This window comes from Dendrobates tinctorius, unplaced genomic scaffold (assembly GCF_039654945.1).
Source record: "Dendrobates tinctorius isolate UK_male_01 unplaced genomic scaffold, ASM3965494v1 ptg000085l, whole genome shotgun sequence".
NCBI lineage: Eukaryota > Metazoa > Chordata > Amphibia > Anura > Dendrobatidae > Dendrobates > Dendrobates tinctorius.
The window spans coordinates 1,336,059-1,355,117 of record NW_027361753.1 but is presented as its reverse complement, the minus strand read 5'-3'; the positions used below and the strand labels follow the sequence as shown (position 1 = coordinate 1,355,117).

Genomic DNA, 19,059 nt, shown 5'->3' with positions numbered 1-19,059 from the left:
CTGCGATTTTTGCGCAGTTGTTTTGCGGTTTTTTCCCATGCAGTTTCTAGACACATGGAAAAAGCCAGAAACGCGGAAAAAATGCGAAGTTAATGAGCATGCTGCGTTTTTTTTCACGATAAAAAACGCATCAATGTGCACAAAAAGCGTTAAATGCATAGAAATTAATGGGAAGCTTCTTTTTCGCGTTTTTCCCGCAGATTTTTTGGCAAATCCGCGGGAAAAAAACTGCGAAAAAAACGCTGTGTGTGAACACAGCCTTAATGTGTGATTGGTGAGAAGTGAAGTTTTCCAAGAGAGGGCGGTGGGACTGTGGACAGTTTGAAGGGTGGAGGCGTGGCTGGGGTGGATCCTGGGCGGAGTCTTACGGGGGCCCCGAAAATTTTCACAGTATGGGGCCCCGAAATTCCTAGTGGCAGCCCTGCCCATATGCTGCAGCAGTTCAGGAATGTGCGGAGCGCGGACACTGGACAGTATGGAATGGATGGATCCTCTTGGTCTGGCCTGCCCTGCCTGCTCCAGGTAAGAGTACTACCAGAGCTGAGCAGGACTGAGGGACTGGGACCGAGGCGCAGGCATGATTTTGGGGGGCTCCTGGGGTGGGGGAGAACTGAACATGGCAGGCATGATTTTGGGGGGCTCCGTCCTGGGGGGGAACTGAAGCATGATGGCCTGGCTGCTCATGAATGGGGGGGAAGGGAAGCATGGCCTTGGCTGCTCATGAATGGGGGGGCCCTGGGGAGAAGCATGACTGCTCATGAATGGGGGGGCCACTGGGGGAGATGCTTGACTGCTCATGAATAGGACGGCTCATGGGGGGGGGGGGGAGAAGAAACCTGAATCGGGCGGCCCACATAGGGGGAGAAGCAGCATATACTGGGGGGGCCACATGGGGAGAAGCAGCATAAACTGGGGGGGCCACATAGAGCGAGAAGCACTATGCCAAAAGTAGACCGCATATGGGGGAGAGCATTATGAAACAAAGGGAAACGGGGGTGCCTATATATATTAACTATCTATATGTTTACATAACTTTGTTGCCCTATGAAGGACGGGGGGGGCCCGAAAAATTTCTTGCACGGGGCCCACTATAGTCTGTGTCCGCCCCTGCATAAAAGGGTTAATAACAAAATATATTATTCACTGTGGTTTAGTGTTATTACAGGATAATATTATATATGGATTGATATAGAAAGTAATTTGTGCTTAAAGGGAAGCTGTCATCAGAAAATGACGTATTGTTAAAATCATTTTTTTGTGTATTTTTTTTTAAATGAAAAAATGTAAGCAATTTTTTCAAATCTTGATGAAAAAAAAATAGTATACGGAAATTTTTACATTGACCACTAGGACTATTTAGACTGATACTTCCTGGAACAGTTTTCAGCTGTTTCCTAATCATCAAGATTACAACGACAGGTATCACTTTTAGGCCGGAGTCACACTACAGCGAGATACGGCCGAGTCTCGCAGGTTAAAACCAAGCTCTGGCGCCGACACTCCGGAGCGGAGCGTGCAGCTCCATGTATTGCTGTGCGGCTGCACGCTCCGCTCCAGAGTGCCGGCGCCAGAGCTTGGTTTTAACCTGCGAGACTCGGCCGTATCTCGCTGTTTGTGATCCCGGCCTTATACACAGAGGATAACACTCTACTCCTTCTCCCTTAACATTGACCTTTGCACACGCTCATTAGCTGCTTCAATACAAAGGATACGGTTCATTGTGACTAATGTACATGTGCACTTCCTTAAACAACAGGAAGCTATAGTCTAAACAAGCCCCGGTGGTCAGTGTGAGAATTACAAGATTTTTATTGTTTTTATTCTAAGAGAGATCGTGATACGGCAAAAAAAAAAACATTGCCGAAAAAAATAATTTAAACATCGAATCAATCTCTGATGACAGTCTTCCTTTTAAGGGGATGTCCTCTACAACCCTTCACTCCTAATGGTTTTTAAAGGCCCAGCATATTGTACACCACCATTGCTCCTCTTCTAGTGTTGATTTCATCCCCGTTGGTCACCATGCTTCCTCTGAAGGTGGAGATTGAATATGACAGTCACCACTGCAGTCAGTGATTGGCTGCAGTGGTTGCTTATTCATATAACTGTTATAGGATATACAGAGACGATCGGAGCAATTGGTCATGTACTGGCAGGGGCAGGAGCAGACATATCATTAGTGTAACCTGGGGCCCAAGACGTAAGGGGACACATTTCCACCTCTAAAGCAGATGGAATTTTGCATTCTGATGAATTTTTGGACTTTAAGGGGATCATATATTGTTCTTGCACAGGATCCATCTTCTTTCTGTGTCCGTCAGTGGGCGGGGGATTGGTAGGTTAGAACTACAAATTATTTATTTTTTTATATATTCAGTATAGAGATGTAGTAGCCATGCTTAAAATGACAAAGGTATCATGTCATGATGGAGAAAAATACGAAAAAGCGTAATTTGTCACCTAACAATACAATGCTATCTTTATTGGGTGTTAAGAATGATTTCATCTGTATATTTATTTATTTCCTTATTTTACTCCCTTATATAGCGCCATTAATTCCATAGCACTTTACAGACATCATCATCTCTGTCCCCATTGGGGCTTACAATCTACGTTCCCTATCAGTACGTATTGCGTGTTAATTAAATAGTTCGTATTTTCATGTACATTTTTTTAAAAATTATTTTTAGATTTTTTAAAAAAATTTTTAAGACTTTCCCAGTGACAGATGCACCGCGGAGGATTAACCTGCCATTGACAAATCCGCAAAATCTGTATTAACAGTATACAATAATAATGCCTGTCCGATGCCTGCTGGATCCTCCGCTGTGATCCTGCGCCAGCATCAATGCAGCTCGAAGAGAAGGCAGAATTAGGAACATGTTGTATCCACAAACACCCTCCTTAAAAAATACATGACTTCAGCCTCAGCCGCCCTCCCCCTCCCCAATCTCTGCTCTGGATGGAATGTTTTTCTTAGCCTCTCCCACACATGTTCACACAGCAGAATCTCTGACACTGCAACCCACCCAGAGATACAGGGTGGGCACCGGCTGTCCCTAAAAACAGCCATATCTGCAGTACATTCAGCCACATGAATCAGACCCGTCATTCCGTCCATTTTATGGACCTCAATATTCCCTTCATTCAGGTTACATGGGTTTAATCTCACACCGGACCTTGGTGCCCGCCATGGTGCCATGGTGGTGCCTAAAAAAGACCCAATAGAAAAAAAGATCCCTGGGGATTTTTTAAAAAAAATCAACTTTTGGAACCTCAAGGAGGTTTTTATGACTGTCATGTTTATCTACCCCCTTCACGCCATGGCCATTTTGAGTTTTTCGTTTTTTTGCTCCCTTTATTTCAAGAGCCATAGTTTTTTTTCAATTTTTCCATTAATATAGCCATATCATAGATTTTTTTTTATTTTGCAGGACGAGTTCTACTTTTGAATGACACCGTTCATTTTATTATGTGATGCACTGGAAAGCGGGGAAAAAAACCCCCAATTGCGATGAAATTGTAAAAAAAAAGTGCAATTTCACAATTGTTTTTGTTTGTTTTTTAAGTTACCATGTTCCCTATACGGTTAAACTAATCTAGCAATATGATTCTACAGGTCAAAACGAGTATGCAGATACCAAACATGTATAGGTTTTTTTTTTATGTACCGTAAGTGGTGAAAATTTTTTTTTTTTTTTTTTTTAAATAAAAGAAACCTTCTCTCTGTCGCCATTTTCAGAGACCCGTAACATTTTCACTTTTCGGGATCTGGGGCTGGGTGAGGATTTATTTTTATGCATCTTGAGCTGACGTTTTTACTGACACCATATTGGGGTAGATACAATATTTGATCGCCTCTTGTTGCATTTTATTGCAATGTTCGGAGGCCAAAAAACTATAATTCTGCCATTTTTATTTTTTCTTCTCATTACACTGTTTACTGATCGGACTCATTTATTTTATATTTTGATAGATCGGACTTTTACAAATACAGCGATACCAAATATGTGTTTTTTTTAATTGCTTTATTTTTTAACTGGGCAAAAGGGGGTGATTTGAGTTTTGTGTTTTTTGTATTTTTTTTCATATTTATAACTTTTTTTTACATTTACTGTATTTAGTAGTCTCCTTAGGGATCAGTGACTAGCGGTGATGTCATCAAGGTTACCACAGGTCACTGAGGCTGCATTCCCAGCCCCTGAACTGCGGTGACCTCGGTGAGATCTGTGCTACAGGGAAAGTGGGAAGAGCCGGGCAAAGGCTGCTGTTTTGAGGCTGAGGGGTCTAATATCAATGACCCCTTACTAGCTTGAGAATATCAGCCTCCAGCTGTCTTTTTTAGCAATGCTGGTTGTGAAAAATGGGGCGGGGGGGAAACCCACATAGTTTTTTAAAATTATTTAAATAATTTTATAAAAAGCAGCATGTGAACCCCTCTATTCTTGATAACCAGTCTTGCTAATGCTGACAGTTGAGGGTTGCAGTCCCCAGCTCTTAGTTTTGCCTGGCTGGTTATCAAAAATACTGTGCAACACATGCTGGATTTTTTATATGATTTATATAGAGAGCAGTATAACAGCAAGAGAAGGAGGCGGCTGATGGGAATACTCCCATCAGCCGCCTCCTTCTCTTGCTGTTATTAGCGGCAGCAGGCATAGGCTGATGGAGCAGTAGTCCCTGCAGCTGCAGGCTCACGCTCTCATTTGACAGTGTGGGAACAGCGTCTGTCTGACTAGCAGCAATGATTTTACCGCCGATCAGAAGCAGTTTTGGGATGTGTGACAAACACCTGGTGTTAGGGGTGAATGCCCAAACAGTAGGTGTTTGGTGCGGACGCTGAGCTTTAGGCTATGTGCACACAGTGAGGATCCTCCTGCGGATTTTTCAGGCGTGGATTTTACTAAATCCGCAGGTCAAATGACCTGCATTTTTCTTCCTTTTTTTTTTGCGGTTTTACTGCCGTTTTTGTACGGTTTTCCACTGCAGTTTTCCACCTGCGGTTTTGTAGAATGGAGCAGGTGGAAAACTGCAGCAAAACCGCACAAAAGAAGTGACATGCTGCTTTTTTTTTTTCCGCACCAAAACAGCGCAGAAAAATCTGCAGCATGTGCACAGCGTTTTTTTTTTTTTTTACATAGGCTATAATGGTACTGTACATCACCTGCAGTTCTGCTGCAAATCCGCTGCGGATCTGCAGTAGAAACCGCACTGTGTGCACAGAGCCTTACTGTTCAGGTTCGCCCATCTCTACCTATAAAGAGTCACTTCTGGATTTTACGGAGCTTTGAACTAGTATCAGCAGTGGCCGTTATCCTATGCAAGGAGCTTGCAAGTCCGGCTCTGAAGCTGGGCGGATTGGTGCATCTAGGCATCTCCAGTGTCCCTGCACTCGTCTGACGCTGCAGAGGTAACGTGGTATCTGCAAGCAGCACAGGAGAGGGCACAGTTTGGTTCAGCAGCCCAGTGATGCTACAAGTCTGATCTGTCAATCAGGTGTACACCGTTCCCCCCCTCCCTCCCGGTAAGCAAGAGACAAAGGGCAATGAGCTCCTGATAACAGTGCCAGCCATTGTGCCCTAAAAACAATAGCAGTGTCAGCCACAGTACTCACATATCGATGCATCTAAAATTAGTGCGATATACGCAGGCTGAAGGAGACAAAACAATGTCAACCGCAGCAGTGATCGTGCTCAGAGCAGGGGGTCACGTCCCCCATATTCTATAACTGCTCCAAGTTTTATCAGCTTTTGGTCCAAAGTGCAAGATCTAGTTTTAGTTTTTTTATTATGTGTTTAACCTCTTGAAGGGAATCTGTCAGTGAGTTTTTAGTATGTAATATGAGAATGTAGGGGCAAAGACCCTTATTCCATCATTGTGTGACTTAATGGTCTGCTGCTGTCTTTTTGATATAATCCCCATTTTCTGTGCTGCAGATCTAGCCAGGTTTGGACTGGCCTGGCGGGGTATTGGTGAAATGCCCAGTGGGCCCGCCGCCCGAGAGAGAGAGAAGAAGGGGAAACATTTTTTTTAGGTGCATGGGCCCTTTAAAAGCGCAGGAGGCAGGGGCACGCACACACGCTGACCTGACCCACTGTGACGACCAGGGCCAGCATCACCACCCAACGCACCTAGGCAAGTGCTGGGGCCCTGGGTAATTGGGGGGGCCCACTCGCTGTCAGGAACACCGGCACTCTATGGGGCCCGTGAGTTGGGGCAGCCTGGTGCCAGCGCTGGCACCAGGTCCCCCCAAAAATACTCACCTCTCCCGTTCCCCACAGCTCCACTGTCTTCAGCTTCTTCTGACTCTGTGACGTCTCAGGGCAGAGGACGTGATGACGTCACTACAGCGCGCCATGTGCTGAGCATTGTAGAGAGTCAGGAGACATAAATTGCTAAATTGTGATTTTTCTCCATTTTATTCCTTTTTTTAGAAAAAAAAAAACGTAGTATTTGAAAAAGGAAAACAAAAAATAAATTTTGAGAGGTGAGATAGAAAAAATGAAAGTGTTCCCAGAAATGTCTGTGCTGGGAAAGAGTTAAAGGATCGCCACTCCAGCACTAATGGGACCGTCAAAATAAAAGAAAACAAATAAACCAAAGGGAAAAATATGGAAAAATGGAAAAATACACCTTCTGCTGCAAATAACAAGCCGTCATTCAGCTACAACATGGCCATAATGAAGGTGTGCACAAAAAAAATGTTGAACATTAGTCTTTAAATGGAATCCGTCAGCAGGTTTTGCTATAAAATCCAAGAGAATCAAGGTGTAGGGGCAGAGACCCTGATTCCTGCGATGTCACTAGGCTGCTTTGTGCAGGTTTCTCTACTTTAGAATTAGCAGAGCTTGAATTGTAAGCTGTATGTAAGGCTAAGTTCACACTTGCGAGCACACATCCGCATACAACACATGCCCCTGCATACAAAATGTTAAAGATAGGTACGCAGGACACACGCATCTATGCGGATCTGAAGGGAATTAGTGCGCAGCCCTACGCAGAGCACCCAAACGCAAGTGGGAACTTAGCCTAACTGCGCCTACATCGCTGATTGGCAGCTTCCGTGTACACTGCCAGCAAGCTGCCAATCAGTGGTGGGGGCAGAGTTGCATAGATTAGCTGGACTGGCTTGCACGTGACACCTAGTCCTGTAGTGATAATCTCCTGCTGATAAAACGCTGATTTTATTGAAAAAGCAAAATATATCCCAGTAAGTGACACATCCCTGGAATCAGGGTCTCTCACCCTACATTATGCTGCTCTCAAATTAATTAGCAAAAACCTGCTGAAAAATTCCCTTTAAGGGATTAATCAAAAATCACTGAAGTATAATTTTAAGACATTCGTAAATGTTTACATTCATCACTTTGATTATACACAACCTCTGACACAAACGTCTATCGTTCTCCATTTCTATCTCTCAGCTTCATAGTGAGATTCTACCTCTTATCATGTAAGGAGAGGTGGTCCCGGCATCCTGGCCAGCACAGTAAGGCCAGGGAGCCCCTAATCTTACACAGCATCTTACAGGACATTAAAGGAGCGGTATCTTAGCAGAAGCCTGTAATGATGGGATTATTCTTGTGCAGCGGGACCAGGTGAATGGATTTATACAGCAACCTGGATAACATAAAACGCATGGACATCTTGTCAGTTCATAAACCGGAGTTAAATCTCCTGAAAAATCTACATCTACTGAAATCTAATAACCCCTTACGGAAACAATTTTCTCCTTCCGGAGGCAGAATAGGCACCATTTTTTTTCCCATAAATGTTTTATTTTTTCTCCTGCTATTGATGTGTGAGGTCTTGTTTTTGTTCTTTTGTTTTGGATATATGATTAGCATTTAATTTGCATTCATTTTTTTGCAGCTGAATACAAAAATCTAAAAAGTTTATGGTATTTTCTTTATTTTATTGTCTTTGAGTAAGAAAAGTCCCTTTAAAGTCGCCAAATCTGGATTGTCAAAAGTTGAGACTGAAATCCTCATTTATGATCATATGTCACGGTTGTTTCAGAGGCTGCAGACAGTCGCACTGCATCTAGCTGCAGAATATCTTAGCGATTGGCTTTGCAGACTCCTTCCTATTCCTTCTGACTTTAGGACCCAGTGGCAACGTCCCCCGGCTCTAGTTGACACACATGGTGTTTATAAATCCCAGCTGGCTGCTTTGAGTTGCCGATGATATTTCCATTTCACTGTTGAAACTTGGAGCTATAGCAGTTGGCTATCTTCCCCTTTGGTAGGTAGTCTGTGTTTCTCTCTGAGTCTGCTCAAGCTAAGTGTTCCCCTTTTCTGTGCATCCCATCTGCCTTTAGTGGTAGTGGGGACTTGACTAGTGCTTATCCTGTCCTTCCCTATGCAGGGCTTACTGCTAGGGTCAGGCAGGGTTTAGGTATCCTGTTCGGCGATAGGTGCAGAACCTATATAGGGATGTTAGGGCAGACCGGGTGACATTAGATCTGCCTAGGGGTCTCCACTCCCCCCCTTCCCTAGAAATGGTTTCCCTTTCCCTTATCCCTTCTTACACTGTGCATGACATTATAGAAGGAGATGGTTCAAGAATCCATCAGAGCTGTGGGTGATGGCAGTGCTGTCCCATCATTCTGATGATTTGAGGTCAGTGGCCGAGCCAAAATAAAAATTGGTAAGGTTTTTTTGCCTAAACTAGAAATGGTCCAAACTTGTGCAATTCATTTGGGAAGGTTCACGCATTTCGGCCACCAGATTTTATTTGCTCTAAAGCACCCCAACTGCCGTGTAAAGATGTTTATCATCCTCTGAGGTCTCTCCAGTGCCCATTGCTTAATAAACTGGGAGGGAGAAATAGGGCTAAACATAATATAATTTATACATACCGGTCCTTGTACCACCTCCGGTGCAAGTCCCCTGTCTTCTTTGCCAATGTGGTTCTTCCTGCATTGATACCAGTAATTGACCTCACATGGTCACGTGGAGGGTGGTGGTACAAGTCTTTGCCCTTAATAATATGTGTTGGACCCCACTTCAAGTGACCACATGAAGCCAATCATTGACTTAATCTCCAAAAAGGGCATTTCGGAAGAGCTGAAAATGGGCACGGAAAAGGTGAAGGTGGCGTAAAGGCAGATTAGGGCTCAGAACAAGCGAGCATAATTTATTTTTCATTATTTCACCCATTTCTGGCCCTCAAAGGAAGACAGCAAAAATTCATCCATCTGGAACCCAATTTGCGGGATATTGGATTTGTTACCGATCAATTTCAACATCTCAAGAGAAATAACCATTACTGGGTTTGGAACAATGGGCACTCCTAAAATTAAAAACTACAAGTCCCAGCATGTGTTGAGTGGGGCAGGAGACCAGAAGTGGTTATGGGTCGCCCCCACACCCAGGGCTGTGGGGTACTCGGTACCGGGCCCGCGGATTTCCACGAGTGGGGTTATTGTCACGGCAGCTATGACCCGGTCCATGGCCCTGGGCGTCCATTGTAAATAGCAGAAATGTTCATTGAATGATTCGTGACACCACCTGTGGTGTTCGGCAAGAAAGGTGTTAAGCCGACGCTGCAGACAGATCCTCTGGGACAGATGGTGTAGTGCAGCAATGATGTTGTGGCCCTCCACAGGCAGGGCTGTAGTCCCAGGGCAGTGTAGGTGAAGTGACACGTAGATGGTGCAGTGTCAGGCACAGAGATGTAGCAGTGCTGAGGGTGTTGGCGCAGGAATAAGCGGAGGACACCAGGGCATGTAGTTCCAAAGCTTTACTCACAGTCTGTTGTGGTATAGGTGCACGCATCTGTGCCGTGTCCTCCGGGTCAGAAGCTCAGTCAACCTCCAGGCAAGATGAAGTACTCCGTTCCAACACTCCGCCAACATATGTGCCTTTTCTGAACGTCTCCCTTTTGCGCCTATAGTGAAGTACTCTCAGTACTGAGTTACACTGGAGTTCCTCCTGTCAGATGTTCTTAGAACTCTACTTGTACGGCAGACAGCTGTAGCCTGCTTCGGGGACTCCTTGCTACTAAGTTCCGGCTCACTCATGTCGCTGTTGTGCCCCCAAGTCTTGTGTGGGAATAAAGTGGTGACAACTTCTATTCCTCCGGTGTTTGCTGCAGGACCATTCGTATCCATACAACCTCAGGGACCGGACCCCGGCCATGCGCTGAGAACTTGGGAAGGGTTCTGCTCTCACCCTAATCCTCAGTCCTCCTTATGTTCCGTTCAAATCTATCTTTCTTATGAAGAGTCAGGCTTTCCATCAATGTCTCTCCTGTGCCAGCGGACCCAGGTTACTGAGGTCGGCTGCAGCACTTCCTTCGTCCATCCCACTCAGGGGATCTTCTCTCTCAGACTCCCTGAGTCCGACTGACTACATCCTAAACTCTTCCCAATCTTTTGACGCAGACTAAGCTCCACCCACCTCCCAGCACTCTTCGTGTTCCAAGCAGGGAGCCACCAAAGGTGCTTTGCTACACTACTATGTTGTGTGGGATGCAGGTGTTGGAGTGTGGTCAGGTGTCTCCACCTTACCTGAATGGTGGGGCACCACACCTCAGGAGGAGGTGCAGTACCTCTGTGGCGACTCAACCCTCAGGGGCGCCACAGTTACACTCAGTAATAGACTGTGTTCGGCCTTTTGACAAAAAAAATAGCCTCCTGGAAATTAATATGACTGACAGGAAATAGGTTTAGAACTATGAACTCTGGGAGAAGTGTGAGGCACAAACAGCTCGTAACGTGACACGGGCCGGTAACCGTGGGCGAGGTACTCGTGCTTCATGCCTCGGCATGCTTCATGAAAACAGAAGTCCTGGCTGGTTATGTGGACTTTAGTTGTGATGGCAATAGGCCCCTTGGAGACCAGATGGTGCCGTTGTTTTCGGCCAGCCATGACCAGCTAGCTAGCGCAGTCAATAAGGGAGGCCATAGTTAAAAAACAAATGTGTTTTTACTGTACAATAACTTTTGAGGAAATATGTACAACAAGTAGTAGGAATTCATCTTCATGGACATTATGACTAGGAACATTATGACACTCTTCTTCCTCTCTTCCCGGGAGTCACTCTCACCCTCTACTTTGTCTAACTCTTCCGCCTCCACACAGCCCAGCACACTCTATTCCGGGAGCGTCCTAGTCTCCAGTAATGGCACTACTGTCCACCAAGCAAGAGTCCTGTGCTTCCACCCACGGTTCCATATCATTTTCCCCTTATGGGAGTTTTCTATGCCAATATGGCAGCCACTTAACTTTCTGCTTTATTGACGCCTCTAGACTACCACGCGGGGCCTTTTCTCTTCATCTCGCTTATTCCTCCTCCTCTGTTCCACTACCCGACTGACAGGCAACTCCATACCATCCCTCTTTGCTTCCTGCCCCAGGCCTCAATACTTCTCACTTTCCTCTCTTCGCTCTGGACCGACTCTGGACATTAACCACTTCCATCTTGTTGTCGCTTCCTTCGTAGGACTTAATAATAATAATAATAATAATAAATTTTTATTTTTATAGCGCCGACATATTCCGCAGCACTTTACATTTCAGAGGGGATTTGTACAGACAATAGACATTACAGCATAACAATAATCACATACAGTAGATTATAACAAATACCAAGAGGAAAGAGGGCCCTGCTCGCAAGCTTACAGTCTATGAGGAAAGAGGTAGACACGAAAGGTGGGTGGTAACAGTTGCTCTGATTGTATGGACCAGCCATAATGTTAAGTGTGTAACAGTACAGACACAGAGGGCTAATGGATGCATAAAGCATGTGGGAACATGATGCTGGGAACCTGGTTATGGTAAAACTTTTGGCTCTGCCACACAGGGATAGATTAGGTTAATGTGTTGAGGCGATAGGCCAGTCTGAATAAATGCGTTTTCAGGACACGCTTAAAATTGTGGGGATTGGGGACTAATCGTATTGACCTGGGAAGTGCATTCCAAAGAATTGGCGCGGCACGTGTAAAGTCTTGGAGACGGGAGTGGGAGGTTCTGACTATTGAGGATACTAACCTCAGGTCATCAGCAGAACGGAGGGCGCGGGTAGGGTGGTATACTGAAACAAGGGAGGAGATGTAGGGTGGTGCTGAGCCATGGAGGGCTTTGTGGATGAGGGTAATAAGTTTATACTGAATTCTGGAGTGGATGGGTAGCCAGTGTAATGACTGGCACAAGGTAGAGGCATCGGTGTAACGATTGGTGAGGAATATGATCCTGGCTGCAGCATTCAAGACAGATTGGAGAGGGGAGAGTTTGGTAAGAGGGAGACCGATTAGAAGAGAGTTACAATAGTCGAGACGAGAATGAATAAGAGAAACAGTAATAGTTTTTGCAGAGTCAAAAGTAAGAAAAGGTCGAATTCTAGAAATGTTTTTGAGGTGCAGATGACAAGAGCGAGCCAGTGATCGAATGTGGGGGGCAAAGGAAAGCTCGGAATCAAGTATGACCCCAAGACAGCGGGCATGTTGCTGGGGAGTAATAGTGGAACCACACACAGAAATAGCAATGTCGGGTATAGGTACATTAGTAGCGGGAGGAAACACCAGGAGTTCAGTCTTTGACAGGTTCAGTTTCAGATATAGTGAGGACATGATATTAGACACAGCGTTTAGACAATCGCCAGTGTTTTCTAGAAAGGCTGGCGTGATGTCAGGAGAAGAAGCGTATAATTGGGTGTCATCAGCATAGAGATGTTACTGGAAACCAAATCTGCTGATTGTTTGACCAATAGGGGCAGTGTACAAGGAGAAGAGGAGGGGGCCTAGAACCAATCCTTGAGGAACCCCAACAGTAAGGGGAAGGTGAGAGGAGGAGGAACCGGCAAAAGAAACAGTAAAGGAGCGGTCGGAGAGATAGGAGGAGAACCAGGAGAGAACGGTGTCCTTGAGGCCAATGGAATGGAGCATAGTGAGGAGGAGCTGATGATCCACAGTGTCAAATGCTGCAGAGAGATCCAAGAGAATTAGCATGGAGTAATGACCATTTGATTTAGCTGTTAGCAGATCATTAGAGACTTTAGTGAGGGCAGTTTCAGTGGAGTGTAAAGAGCGGAAACCGGATTGGAGAGGGTCGAGAACAGAGTTTTCTGAGAGATAGCGGATAAGACGGGAGTGGACCAGGCGTTCCAGGAGTTTAGAGATGAAGGGAAGATTAGAGACAGGTCTATAGTTAGCGGCACAGTTTTGGTCGAGGGATGGTTTTTTAAGTAGTGGATGTATGATGGCATGCTTAAATGAGGAGGGAAAAATACCAGAAGAGAGAGAGAGGTTAAATATTTTAGTTAGGTGAGGGGTGACAGCAGGGGAAAGGGACTGGAGGAGATGTGACGGAAATGGGTCACTGGTGCAAGTAGTTGGGCGAGAAGATGCAAGGAGCCTGCTTACTTCTTCTTCTGTGACTGGTTCAAAATCAGAGAGTGAGTTAGATGCAGTGGGGGAGGGAGGACAGTGCATGGTATGAGGGGATTTGGAGATAATTTCCTGTCGGATCTGGTCAATTTTTTCTTTGAAGTAATTGGCCAGATCGTCAGCTCGGAGCTCCGTGGTTGGGGCCTGTACTCTTGGATTGAGTAGAGAATGAAAAGTGTCAAAGAGACGTTTTGGGTTATTGGACAGTGAGGTGATGAGGGTGTTGAAATAGGTTTGTTTGGAGAGGTGAAGGGCAGTGTTGTATGTTCTAAGCATAAACTTAAAATGGATGAAATCTTCGTGTAGATTGGATTTTCTCCACAGACGTTCGGCGCACCTGGAGCACCGCTGCAGGAAACGTGTTTGCACCGTGTGCCAGGGTTGTCACCGTCTATGTTGTGGTGTTCTATTTATAGGGGGTGCAAATTCATCCAGGGCACTTTGAAGTGTTTCATTGTAATGCTTCAATGCAGAATCAGGACATGAGAGGGAGGAGATGTGGGGGCCAATGAAGACTGCAAGTTCTTCAGAAGTTTCTGGTTGTTAATGGCCTGTATGTTTCTATAAGTCTGGACAGTGGGGGTGACCTGAGCAGCCTGGCAGTTCTTTATAGAGAATGAAAGAAGATTGTGGTCAGAGAGCGGGAGAGGGGAGTTTGCAAAATCATCCACTGCACAAAGCCGAGAGAAGACCAAGTCGAGGGAGTTTCCGTCTTCATGCGTTGGAGAATTAGTAAGCTGCGAAAGGCCAAATGAGGAGGTTAGAGATAAAAGGTGAGTAGCAGATGGGGAGAGGGGAAGAGCAATGGGGATGTTGAAATCTCCCATGATGAGGGTAGGGATGTTACAGGAGAGAAAATGTGGAAGCCAAGTGGCAAAATGATCCAGGAACTGATGGGAGGGGCCGGGAGGACGATACACCACCGCCACTTGCATGGAGAAGGGGGTGTAGAGTCTGACGGCATGGACCTCAAAAGAAGGGAAGACAAGTGAGGGTACTTGAGGGATAACCTGAAAGGTACATTTTGGTGATAGGAGCAGACCAACGCCTCCACCAGCTCTATTGTCTGATCTTGGGGTATGAGAGAAGTGTAGCCCCCCGTATGAAAGAGCAGCAGCAGCGGTAGTATCTGACTGCTGGATCCAGGTTTCAGTAAGAGCCAGGAGGTTAAGAGAATTAGAAAGGAAGAAGTCATGAATGAAGGAGAGTTTGTTACACACTGAGCGAGAATTCCAAAGTGCACAATTAAGAGAGACAGATGGCAGGCAGGGAATATTAATAAGATTAGAGGGGTTTCTGAGTGTAGCAGTGGGGGGGTTTGACTTTCTATAACATGGGGGACCAGGGTTGGGAACAATGTCTCCTGCGACTAGGAGAAGGAGGATAGAAAGAGTGAGCAGATGGTTAAGTGATTTGTGAGAGCGTCTCTGGTGTTGAATGGTGGGACTGCCTGGATCTGTGCAATTTAACAATGTGAAAAGAGCGTGAGTGCTATACATAGGAGAGGAAAGAAGCGAGGGGCCAATATGGATGGAGTGTGGAGAGTTAATGCCAGGGCGGTGGATGTGTGTGAATGCAGCGGCCAGGATATTAATTACACAAATGCATATGGTATATATTTGTTGTACTCCAAATGTACAGGGAATAGATGTATATAAATGTCTTACCTGTCTCCTGCCCTGTCTAACTGCCATGTTATAACGGCCAGAAGTACTTTGATACATGTACTTCGATTACATGTGCATAAATGCCACCCCTGCAATACCTTGCCTTGACTTAATACCTGCCTCGGTCACCTCCCTTCTGCCACAAAGGCACCCACAAAATGCGGTTCTGCTACTCAGCCAGATCTTGGGTCTGCTACTGCCTTAGGCACGTCCCAATCTGATATTCTACCTGGAAACTCTTTGTCATGCCCTTACTTACCTCCTCCACGCTGGGCTAGTCCCAACTATTAACTCCAACTACTGCTGTCAATTACCTACTGCTGGGCCGAACATAACTATATCACTAACAATATAGATCACTAGACATTTCAAACACCATTACAACATTTTACATATTTTCAAGATAACACTTCCAATTCTGTAGAAGCTGAACGTCTTGGTACAATTACTGCACTTTCAGCATCACTGGGGTTGTTTTTCCCTTTTTTGATTGACATACACCCTACAATTAATGGTGAGAAACGTAATAGTGGTAAAAAGTAATAAAGAGGGATCTCGAATCAGGGTCAAATGTGCAAATGAATTTTGAAGATGCCATCTATGACACTTAATGCCTCGCAACCCCCTCTTTACAGCCTTGCGGCAACGATTGACAGGTTTGTGCCTTATAGTGGTTTCTGTGTAGACACCTAGATTGGTCTAAATCTTTTAAATCTCATCTCCCAAGGCCAAGTCGCCTCAAAGAATGTAATACAAGACCAATTACTGCACTCGGCTTTAGAGATTTGGTGAATTTGAGGATCTATAAATATTTCAGCTCGCTCAGAAGCAGGTAGCTACTTAGCAATCAGCCATGAACCGTGTCCTGGAAAACAAGGGAATAGTAATTGACCAAAAAGCAACATAGTAATTCAGTCTACAATGACCTATTATCTGCAAGTCCCAGATGAATAAAGCATTTGCTTGTTCTAAGATTGTGAGGAGCCAAATTATACAATACAGTACATAGAAATGGGATTTATAGTCTTCTCTGTCCAATATACCCTCATATATGGCTGCAGGTTACATCCAGTGCTTTAGTCATTATAAGCTCCGACTAAAAAGGAATCCAATGGTGTCCTATAGAGATGACCACCCAAAAAAAAGTTCCAAGTTGTTCACATTCTGCTTCCATTACAACCAGCTTATGATTCTTTTGAATGTCACTTGATGGTGGGCATAGACAAGAACAGGCTGAGGCAACAATGGAAGAGGTTGACTATGGGCATGGCTAAGAACAGGCCAATATTTACCAAGGTGTGAGGTTGATGGTGGGCTTGGCCAAGAACAGGCTGATCATCACCAAGGAATGGCCAAAAACAGACCTATAGTCACCAAGGGATGAAGTTGATTGTGGGCATGGCCAAGGACAGGCTGATCGTCACCAAGGGATGAGGTTGATGTTGGGCTAGAACAACAACAGGCCGACCGTCAACAAGGGATAGGGTTGTTTGTAGGCATGGCTAAGACCAGGCCAATAGTCAATAAGGGTTTGGGTTGATGGTAGGCATGGCCAAGAATAGGTTAATCTTCACCAATATATGGCCAGAAATATGCCAATAGTCACCAAGAGATGAGGTTGCTGGTAGGTGAGGCCAATAACAGGCTGATCATCACCAAAGGATGAAGTTGATGGTGGGCATGGCCAATGACAGGCCAATAGTCACCAAGTGATGGCAAAGAACAGGTCAACAGTCATTAAAGGATTACCATGTCTTGTCTTGTTTCATTTCCGTCTTGTATCAGAATCAGGAAAGACTACTTGTAGCAGTGACCGATGTTTATGATAAGCTCAAAGGGGGTTATGTCAATTGGTAAAGCCCCTGTCGATATGGCCTCTCTTAAGCCTATGGACATCAACATCATGCAGTCAAAAGGGGTCTTCATCTGGCAACCTAATCTATTTTAGCATATTGAGCTCTAAATATGAGCTCTCAATATGCATATTGAGCATCTCCCAATCTAGTAGATGCTCTGGCACTGCCATAGTGAACATGGCCACACGTTCATAAGTTTTGATCCAGAAAACTAAAACTCCCATTGTATCATGTCTCACTAGGTTAGGTGGATCCTCAAATCCATGGATCTGAATGAATAGACAGTTGTGATGCAGCATGGACAGAAGATGTGGGTGCAGCTGGGAGATCTAGATGGAAAATCAGAAGCTGTGGTGGAAAAATGGCTACAGGAGAAGCAAAGGGGAATCACAGATGAAGCAAAGTTGAGAAAACAGTCATGACAAAATTGTAAGCCACAAGGAAGTAAATTAGCCTCAGTGATGAGAAACCAATGTAGCTGAACTGAGTGACCCAAGAGTTAATATAATTACTTGTCCTGATGAACTAGTGTTGTATGCTTCAAAACACATTGACAAATAAAAAACGCTTCTAATTACTCTTCACTGTCCTTTCAACATCTGGGGGGAGATCGGCAGCGCAATTTCAGATCCATCTCTCCATTTGTCCACAAGAGGTTCTATGGTAGAACTGGACCAATGGTGTAAGTAGAGTTAAGATATACAGTGCCAACAAGTAGTATTCAACCCCCTGCAGATTTAGCAGGTTTACACATTCGGAATTAACTTGGCATTGTGACATTTGGACTGTAGATCAGCCTGGAAGTGTGAAATGCAATGCAGCAAAAAAGAATGTTATTTCTTTGTTTAATTTTTTTTTAAATTGTGAAAAGTTTATTCAGAGGGTCATTTATTATTCAACCCCTCAAACCACCAGAATTCTGTTTGGTTCCCCTAAAGTATTAAGAAGTATTTCAGGCACAAAGAACAATGAGCTTCACATGTTTGGATTAATTATCTCTTTTTCCAGCCTTTTCTGACTATTTAAGACCCTCCCCAAACTTGTGAACAGCACTCATACATGGTCAACATGGGAAAGACAAAGGAGCATTCCAAGGCCATCAGAGACAAGATCGTGGAGGGTCACAAGGCTGGCAAGGGGTACAAAACCCTTTCCAAGGAGTTGGGCCTACCTGTCTCCACTGTTGGGAGCATCATCCGGAAGTGGAAGGCTTATGGAACTACTGTTAGCCTTCCACGGCCTGGACCGCCTTTGAAAGTTTCCTCCCGTGCCGAGGCCAGGCTTGTCTGACGAGTCAAGGCTAACCCAAGGACAACAAGGAAGGAGCTCCGGGAAGATCTCATGGCAGTGGGGACATTGGTTTCAGTCAATACCATAAGTAACGTACTCCACCGCAATGGTCTCCGTTCCAGACGAGCCCATAAGGTACCTTTACTTTCAAAGCGTCATGTCAAGGCTCGTCTACAGTTTGCTCATGATCACTTGGAGGACTCTGAGACAGACTGGTTCAAGGTTCTCTGGTCTGATGAGACCAAGATCGAGATCTTTGGTGCCAACCACACACGTGACGTTTGGAGACTGGATGGCACTGCATATGACCCCAAGAATACCATCCCTACAGTCAAACATGGTGGTGGCAGCATCATGCTGTGGGGCTGTTTCTCAGCCAAGGGGCCTGGCCATCTGGTCCGCATCCATGGGAAGATGGATAGCACGGCCTACCTGGAGATTTTGGCCAAGAACCTCCGCTCCTCCATCAAGTATCTTAAGATGGGTCGTCATTTCATCTTCCAACAAGACAACGACCCAAAGCACACAGCCAAGAAAACAAAGGCCTGGTTCAAGAGGGAAAAAATCAGGGTGTTGCAGTGGCCTAGTCAGTCTCCTGACCTTAACCCAATTGAAAACTTGTGGAAGGAGCTCAAGATTAAAGTCCACATGAGACACCCAAAGAACCTAGATAACTTGGAGAAGATCTGCATGGAGGAGTGGGCCCAGATAACTCCAGAGACCTGTGCCGGCCTGATCAGGTCTTATAAAAGACGATTATTAGCTGTAATTGCAAACAAGGGTTATTCCACAAAATATTAAACCTAGGGGTTGAATAATAATTGACCCACACTTTTATGTTTAAAATTTATTAAAA

The 19,059-nt window shown here is 45.1% G+C and overlaps 1 protein-coding gene and 1 long non-coding RNA gene across 3 annotated transcripts in view; one reads left to right on the top strand and one right to left on the bottom strand.

Annotated features, from left to right (window-relative positions):
* LOC141097540 (uncharacterized) overlaps positions 1 to 17,348 on the top strand; it is a 46,385-nt gene extending 29,037 nt beyond the window's left edge. The window contains exon 6 of the long non-coding RNA XR_012233993.1: positions 17,156 to 17,348. This is a non-coding gene — a long non-coding RNA (uncharacterized lncRNA). The remainder of the gene's footprint in view (positions 1 to 17,155) is intronic.
* Positions 1 to 19,059, bottom strand: part of ZBTB7C (zinc finger and BTB domain containing 7C) — a 238,261-nt gene that overhangs the window by 87,449 nt on the left and 131,753 nt on the right. The window lies entirely within an intron of this gene.